Source organism: Arachis duranensis, chromosome 5 (assembly GCF_000817695.3).
Source record: "Arachis duranensis cultivar V14167 chromosome 5, aradu.V14167.gnm2.J7QH, whole genome shotgun sequence".
NCBI classification, from domain to species: Eukaryota; Viridiplantae; Streptophyta; class Magnoliopsida; order Fabales; family Fabaceae; genus Arachis; species Arachis duranensis.
The window spans coordinates 74325988-74334763 of record NC_029776.3 but is presented as its reverse complement, the minus strand read 5'-3'; the positions used below and the strand labels follow the sequence as shown (position 1 = coordinate 74334763).

The following is an 8776-nucleotide window of genomic DNA, read 5'->3' as shown; positions in this document are numbered from 1 at the left end:
ACTTGCTTGACTTTTATTTACCTAGTAAGGGTTAACTAAGCAGAGTAACTTCCAATTATTAATTAATCTTGAGAGTATTTCAACAAGAATAGGGCTTCCAACTAATCTGCCCCCAGTCAAGGCTTTCATTTATAATTAATTAAATTCTCTATTTTAATTTCTTGTTTACCAACTCAACCACTTTTGAAAACACCCGATTGATGAAATAGCACATCTCTCTGCAACTCGTTGGGAGACGACTTGGAATTCATACTCCCAGTATTTTAATTTTCAATATTGTGACAACCCCTTTTTAAATTGATAAGCGAATTTTCGGCTGGTTAAGGACTGTACTTGCAACGTATTCCTATTAATAAATTCTTAACTCGCCAATTTCCGCCATGTCAGTTTTTGGCGCCGTTGCCGGGGAGTTGCAACAGTGTGCTAGTTTATTGATTGGTATTTATTTTAATTGCAATTTTTTCTTTTTAATTTTGTTACCATGAGCTGCACGTTTCTCTCGTTAAATGACACGTTCACTTCCTGATCCAAGCTTGCCAGTATTTGACCCTGAGATTGAAAGAACTCTTTCACGTATAAGGCAAGCTCGACGTCGGCGACTCCTCTTTGAGGACGAACCTGAACCGTCATCTAAGGAAGAAACAAGCTCCCTTTCTACTGATCTAGTTCATTTACGTGCAGGTGACATGGCAGCGCCCAAAAGAGTCACTATCCAGGAGGAAGGAGCCCCTGATTTTACGCTCCAACCATTCCAGGCACACCATCCAGCAGTAGCTGTGAATTTCGAAATAAAGTCCTCGCTACTCAACTTGATGCCCAAGTTTCATGGCTTACATGCTCAAGAGCCTATCAAACATCTTAGGGATTTTCAGACTGCTTGTTCTATTGTTAAGCGTGATGGCATTGATGAAATCTCCATTCTGTTGAAAGCCTTCCCGTTTTCTCTGGAGGGAAAGGCAAGAGAGTGGTACTACACTCAATCCGGAACAACTGTTTCCAACTAGGATACACTTAGGAGAGAGTTTCTGGAGAAATTCTTTCCAGCTGAAGTTGCCGATAAGCTGAGAAAGGACATGTCTTTGATCGTTCAGGATGAATCTGAGACCCTCTATGAATACTTGGAGCGCTTCAATAATATTCGAGAAGCATGTCCCCATCATATGATTGACAAGATAGTGTTGCTCGGTTACTTTACACAGGGTTTGAAATCTCAAGATAGGACCACACTGAAAGGTGCTAGCAATGGTTCTATGAAAAAGTACAAGACTTCGAAAGAAGCATGGCAATTGATCAGTGACTTGGCTGACTCTACTAGGAATCATAGGCAGAAACAAAGTCAGTCAAGAGCTGTTGCAGAGGTATCCACTAGTAAAAAGACTACTGCTATAGCTCAGAGCTTATGTGAAATGACTAACTTGCTGAAGCAGATGCAACTGAATCAACAACAGCCTCAGCAAGTTCAGTCTTCTCCACCACAGCACAGCCAGCAGTTGGTTCCACAAAGAGTATGTAGAATCTGTGCATATTACAGTCACTATATCGATGAGTGCCTATAACTTCAACCAGAAGACAACACTGTAGCAGCCACTCATAACTTTCATGACCGCCCCAATCAAGGGTACAATCAAGGTGGCAACTATAACCAAGGATGGCAGGATAACTCTAACCAAGGCTGGAGAGACAATTCTAACCAGGGTTGGAGGGACAATTATAATAGAGGAGGTAGAGATAACAATGGAAATCAGAGGTGAAATAACAATAACAACTTCAGGCAGCATAATTAGAATCAGGCCTACAGAGCACCTCATCTCAGACAACCTCAAAATCCTCAGCAAACCTCTCAGATCACTTATCCCCCTTCATCCCCTAACGATGAGTTACTGCAATCTATTGATCGGAGACAACAGGCCATGGAAAACAACCTTACTTCTACACTGAATGGTTTGAATTCTACTTTGCAAGCCCTTGTCTCACAGATTGGATCTATGAACAACTCCAACAACCAGTTCTCAAGCTCTGGTGGACTCCCCTCTCAACCATTACCCAACCCAAAGGGTGGTATTAATTCCATCACCCTAAGGTCCGGAACCACACTACAAAAGAGGAATCAGGAAGAGCCAAATCCACCTGAACACACCTCAGCTGAAGAGGTAGTGAAAATAGAAGATGTTGAAGAAGAAAAGAGCATACAGGACATGGCTGAAGAAGAAAACACCAAATCACAAAAAGAAGCACCAAAGGGCACATACAATATAGAGGACACCGTTCCTATTCTATTTCCACAACTTGAAAGGAAGCCCAGGAAGCAATTGGAACCTGATCCCAAAATGGTAGAAATATTCAAAAATGTTGAGGTAATTGTTCCCCTTTTTTATGTCATTCAACAGGTACCTAAATATGCAAAGTTTCTAAAAGATTTGTGCATACATAAAGATAAAATTAATGAATTAGAAACTATTCCTTTAGGAAGTTCTATATCGGAAATATACCTGAAAAATATAGTGATCCAGGCCCATGCATGGTTAACTGTACAATTGGAGGTGTGATATTTTCTGACTGCATGTGTGATTTAGGAGCATGTGTTAGTATAATGCCTTTATCTGTATATAATGTTTTAAGGCTCCCTCCCTTAAAAAGGTCGGCTGCTCGTTTTGTGTTAGCAGATAAAAGTATTATTACAGTGGCTGGAGTTGCTGAAGATGTATTACTGGGAATCAAAGGTCTCACTTTCCCCATTTATTTTTACATCTTGGAGATGCCCCAAAATGATTTAGAGAAGCCATCATCAATCTTACTCGGAAGACCTTTCTTGAAGACCTCGAAGTTCAAATTAGATGCTTTTGCAGGCACATACTCTTTTGAAATAGACGGCCGAGTAGTAAGCTTCAATCTGAATGGAGTTATGAAACACCCTCCAGAAGACCGTTCTATCTTCCAGTGTGACATCATAGATGAAACCGTAGCTGAAGTTCACCAGGAAGAGTTTGAAGATAAGTACATAGGACAAGGTCCAAGTGTGGGGATTTTCGAGGATAATGCAGGTACTCTACCACTGCGACCAGTTCAAGATATTCCAGAGCCAGACCATGAGCAAAAGTTAGAATTGAAACCCCTCTCTCCACACCTCAAATATGCCTACCTCGAGGACAAGCAGAAGTTTCCAGTTATCATTGCACAGGACCCCACTTCTCAGCAAAAAGAGCAGTTACTTAGTGTGCTGAGGAAGCACAAGAAAGAAATTGGGTGGAGTTTAGCAGACATAGTAGGCATCAACCCTCAAGTTTGTGAGCACAGGATATTTTTAGAAGAAGGAGCAAGACCTGTTCGTCAACCCCAAAGAAGATTGAACCCCACTATTTTAGAGGTTGTCAAGAAGGAAGTGACCAGACTATTAGAGGTAGGTATTATCTACCCCATCTCAGACAGTGAATGGGTGAGCCTGATCGGGGTAAAACTTGTCTCTCAACAAATTCCCATTCGGCAACTGTACCGAATTTGTCGTCAAGTAAAAACTCACAATAGAGTGAGGTCAAATCCCACAGGGATTGATTCATCAAGCAACATTAATTAGAGGAATGATCTAGTTGAGCGAATCCATGAATAGAGTTAATAATTGCAGAAATTAAAATGGCAGGAAAGTAAATGACTGAAAGTAAATAGCAGAATTGTAAATGGGAATGGGGGAATTGCTCATAAAAGTAAATTGCTGAAATTAAAGAGAATGGGTAAGATCAGAAATGGGGAGTTCATTGGGCTTAGGAGATGTTGCATTCTCCAGATCAATTTCATTTTCATATCTTCCTCCATCATTGCAATCATTGATCTCCTTGGCAATCTTAAGTGATTGAATCACAATTTTTTGCAATTCAATCTCTCAAATCTTGATCAATAGCCAATTCCTTGGTCAATTTCTCATGAGAAGAGATGAAGTGTGGTCACTGATTATACCACATGCACTTCCCAAATCAAATGCTTAGAGGCTTAGAGCACATACCCATCCACACTCAATTTGGTCCAGCATGAGAAAGCATTTCTAGCTAATCTCTTCATTCCTCTTTCAAGGATCCGAAGAGATGTATATTTGAATAGCTTCTTTTCCAAGATAACTATCCAATTGGATGAAGATCGAAAGCCACACTAACGCTACAAGTGTGGCGTTAGTGCTAAAGTTATTGTGGCTAACGTTGCACTTGCTGCCCAGTTGGTGTTTTTGGGGCTTAAAAGATGCCTCTTGTTTGTGCTCCAATTACATGCCCACTATAGAGTATTATATATTGTTGGAAAGCTCTGAATGTCCGCTTTCTAACGCAACTGAAATCACCTCAATTGGACCTCTGTAGCTTAAGTTATGTTCCATTGAAGTGGACATGATCGCTGGCATGGTCGCCAACGTTAATGAAAATGTTGAGTCTCAATAACGCTAGCGATTTCCCGTTTTTGAAGCTCAAACTTATTGTCCACCCCATACTATTATATATTTTTGGAAAGCCCTGGATGTCTACTTTCCAATGCTATTGGAAGCGCATCATTTGGAGCTCTAAAACTCGAGTTATACTTCTTGGAAGGTGAAGAGGTCAGTTAGCCTTAATACAGGTTGATATCATGTTCATTATTGCACCTTCGGGGCAGGTTTTCTCCCTCAACTTTACTGTCAACCATGTAGTGCCATATATGCTTGAAAAGCTCTGGAATCCTACTTTCCAATTCCATTGGATTCACCTCATTTGGAGCTTTGTGGCTCAAGTTATGCATGTTTGAAGAAGGCATGGTCAGGCTGCCAGGTGGGACTTTTGCCCATGTTAACTAAGTTAACGTGGGAGTTAACGTGGCTCATTGTGGCTTGTGTGGCTCCTTCCAACGTTAGTGACAATGTTGAGTGTCACTAATGTTGGCCATCACCTTCTTTCATCCACGTTAGCTTCCACGTTAACTAAGTTAACGTGGAAGTTAACGTGGCTTCCTTGGGGGTTGTGTGGTTGCTTTCAACGTTAGTGACAATGTTGGGTTTCACTAACGTTGTCGACCACCCTTGCCTCTTACGTTAGCTCCCACGTTAACCAAGTTAACGTGGGAGTTAACGTTGCATTTTGCACTTAGGCCAACGTTAGTGACAATGTTGAATGTCACTAACGTTGGCTTCCTTCCCCCTTTTAACGTTAGAGGCCACGTTAACTAAGTTAACGTGGACTCTAACGTGGCCACTTATGAGCTTGGTCCAACGTTAGTGATAATGTTAAGTGTCACTAACGTTGGCTCCATTTCCTTTCTTCAAAGTTAATGCTACTAACGTTCCAACTTTCCTTCCTTCCACGTTAGTGCCCACGTTAGTGTAACTAACGTAGCCACTAACGTGGCTCTTCTCTGCTTCTTTTTGCCTGAAATCAAACAAACAGAGTGCATCAAAGTCTTGCTCTTAATCATGGGATCATGCATCATCCAATTTATCATATAATTGATGCAAAATCCTCATGAAATCATGTAAAGTGCAAAATGTATACTTGAATCAAGAAGTAAGTGAAATTCTACCCAAAACTAGCTTATTTCCTAAGAAAATGCATGAAACTACCTTAAAAATAGTGAAGAAAAGGTCAGTGAAACTGGCCAAAATGCCCTGGCATCACAACACCAAACTTAAAGCTTGCTTGTCCCTAAGCAAGTTCTGGAACAAGAGAATGATGAATGGAATGCCAAGAGTAATGAGTCATTCTTGTGGAAGTCATGTCCTTTGTTTTATGGTGGTTTCATGCATAGCAACTTAGGTTCATTCCTGGCTTTCAGACCTTTATCATGTCCTAGAATACTCGCTGTGACTGCATACCGTGAGACTTTTATTAATTGATCCTTTTGTTGTCAATTCAGGGTTTATTTGTGTTCTTGGGCTAGGTGTTCTGTAAGGGGGCAACTCTTTAAAATAAGCTTTCAGCCAACACTCCCAAACCAGTTGGTTCAAGGTGCTAGGTGTTGAAGCACCCCTAAGAACTTACTTGCTCAAGTCTCTCCCCCCATACATACACACCACAGGCATATAGTTTATTTATTTTCTTTTCTTTAGACCTTGGTGTCCAGCACCTCTTTGGGTTACTAAATGCTCTGTAGTGAGGGTTACTCTTGATAGTGGACTTTCAGCTGATAATCCCGAGTTAGTTAACCCAAGTTACAAAGTGATAAGGCACCCCAAAGAGCTTATTCATCCAAGTAGATCCCTCACACATGAGTACCACAGACACATGCCTCAAGCTCAAAACCATTGGTGCCTAGCCTTATTGTTTACTCTTTTTCTTTTGTTTTTCAACCTTTATTGTTCTTTCCCTTTTTCTTCTTAGGATCTTCTTATTTAGTTAGTCTCATGGGGTGTGTCTCCAGCATAGTATTCATGACAGATAGTTGTCCTCCCACCTTGTGGTTGAACCAACTTAGCCAACTTATGACCACACCACATGGTTGAACCAACTTAGCTAACTTATGATCACACCACAAACTCAGGAACTTACTCCATAGTATGAACTCCACTCTGGTCTTTTATAAAACACTCATTCTCTTTTCATTTGATTCAAAAGGGACAAGCATATAAGTAAGCAAAGTAAGGATGCAGTAATGACATTCAGACTAGAAAACACAGCCTTAATCAATAAAATGTTTAAAAGACAGAATTGACATGCTTATTCACAAGGAGCAAGCACATATACATACAAAGAACTTAGAAGACAATCATGCAAATTAAAGTTCTGGAAATAAGTAAGAGGAGAAAGGAACTTTACCACCTTGTATTTTATCTTTATTGTTGTTGCCCTTTTCCTCCTATTCTTCCCCTTCCCACACCAGACATAGAATGATTTCTTATACTCAAGCAACAATTAAAACAGTGGTGATGGGGTCCATGATGGATCATGAATGTCTTAGAATGAAGTGTGAGTATGCATGTGTTTCAGCAAGCAAGGTTAAAAATACAATAAAGACACAAGAGATACAAACAGAGACATTTTGATTGCATTAATAAGTGGTGTTGGCATGGTACTTGCTTGAAAGTTAAGTGGCAACACCAAACTTAGTGTGCCACTATCAATTTAGAATGTTGCAAGTACCCAGTGAAGATTGAAAATCAAATTGTTGCATAGCAACACCAAACTTAGAATGCAATCATATGCCAAATTATTGAAAGCAAACTAAGCAAAGCAAGGAAATGTTACCTACGGTTGGGTTGCCTCCCAACAAGGGCTTTTGGTTGACCTTTTCTTCTTCATGGATATTGTCCTTCTTTTCTTGGTCACCATCCTCTTTTTAGTGCTCATGTTGATTGCCTTCACCACCTTAGTTTCAGTACTTGGGTGTTGTATGAGGGTTGGAGCAACATCTTCATCAAGAACATCTTGAATTGGTGGTTCAATGAACTCACCCTCTATGCAACTCTCTGTTTTATTGGAGTAGTGTGGACTCCCTTGATTGACTTCCTTTCTTTCTTCTACATGATGTTGCATTGTGTCCTTTGTGAGTGAGTTTGCATGTTCCTCATCTTTTATTGCAATTTCACTTGACACAAGGGACCTTTTGTTCTTGTTTTTCCACTTCCTCACCCATAAATTGGTCTTCATTCTCACTGTTTGATGGTTCTAAGTTCCCCCTTGTCTGCTCTAAGGGCCCATTCATCTTCTTGAGGATGATTTCTTTCCAGGATTGGGGTCGTGTGTATCTTTCCACGAGTTTTCTATGTATTTCTATGTATGAAGGTTGAGAATAATCTTGGTGACATGGATGTGTTGTGGTGAAGTTGTGCTGAGGGGTGTGGAATGAGTTGTGTGATTGATGGGATGACTTGTATGGACTTTGTGTTGAGACATAATCAAGTGATGAAGAATTTAGGCATGTAAAACTTGGAGGTGAGGTTGTATAATTGAGAGGTGATGGCTCTTGATGAATAGGGTATGAATGAGTGAAATCTCTTTGATTATGATCTTCCCAGCCACAACTTGAGTAGTGATCAATTTCACCAAAATATGGATCATTTTGTGGCTCTGGAAAGTACCCCATTTCATGTTCTTGATACTCCCACCCACCATGAGCATAGTAAAGTGAATCATTCTGGGGTGGTGGAGAGTTTCCCATGAAATTTGATTGCATAAAATATGATGGATGCTCCTTTCTTTCCTGCAGAAAGCTCTGTCTCAAACAATAATCACCAAAAGATGATGGATGCTCCTTTCTTTCCTGCAGAAAGCTCTGTCTCAAACAATAATCACCAAAAGAAATTCGAATCTCCATTGTCACAGATGAGGAAATTCCCAGTGAGGCAATATCACAAACAGTTAGTGGGTTAGTGAACTGAATTGTAAATAACACAGAAAAACTAAGAAACAGGGTGAAGGAAAGAAATTAACTAAGACAGAAAGTAAATTACTTAAACAAAAAATTAAAGCAAACAAAATAAAAATACTCAATCTAGTGATCCTCTAATTTAATCATTGTCGATGCACAATCAATCCCCGGCAACGGCGCCATAAACTTGATCAGGGTAAAACTTGTCTATCAACAAATTCCCATTCGGCAAGTGTACCAAATTTGTCATCAAGTAAAAACTCACAATAGAGTGAGGTCGAATCCCACAGGGATTGATTGATCAAGCAAATTTAATTAGAGGAACGATCTAGTTGAGCGAATCCATGAATAGAGTTGATAATTGCAGAAATTAAAATGGTAGGAAAGTAAATGACTGAAAGTAAATAGCAGAATTGTAAATGGGAATGGGGGAATTGCTCATAAAAGTAAATTGCAGAAATTAAAA

At 40.0% G+C, this 8776-nt stretch overlaps 1 non-coding gene across 1 annotated transcript; it reads right to left on the bottom strand.

The window, feature by feature from the left end:
* Positions 1–1058: 1058 nt before the first annotated feature.
* LOC127748041 (small nucleolar RNA R71) lies at positions 1059–1166 on the bottom strand. Its single transcript, XR_008009984.1, has one exon. It is a non-coding gene; the product is annotated as a small nucleolar RNA R71 (small nucleolar RNA).
* Between the last annotated feature and the right edge of the window lie 7610 nt (positions 1167–8776).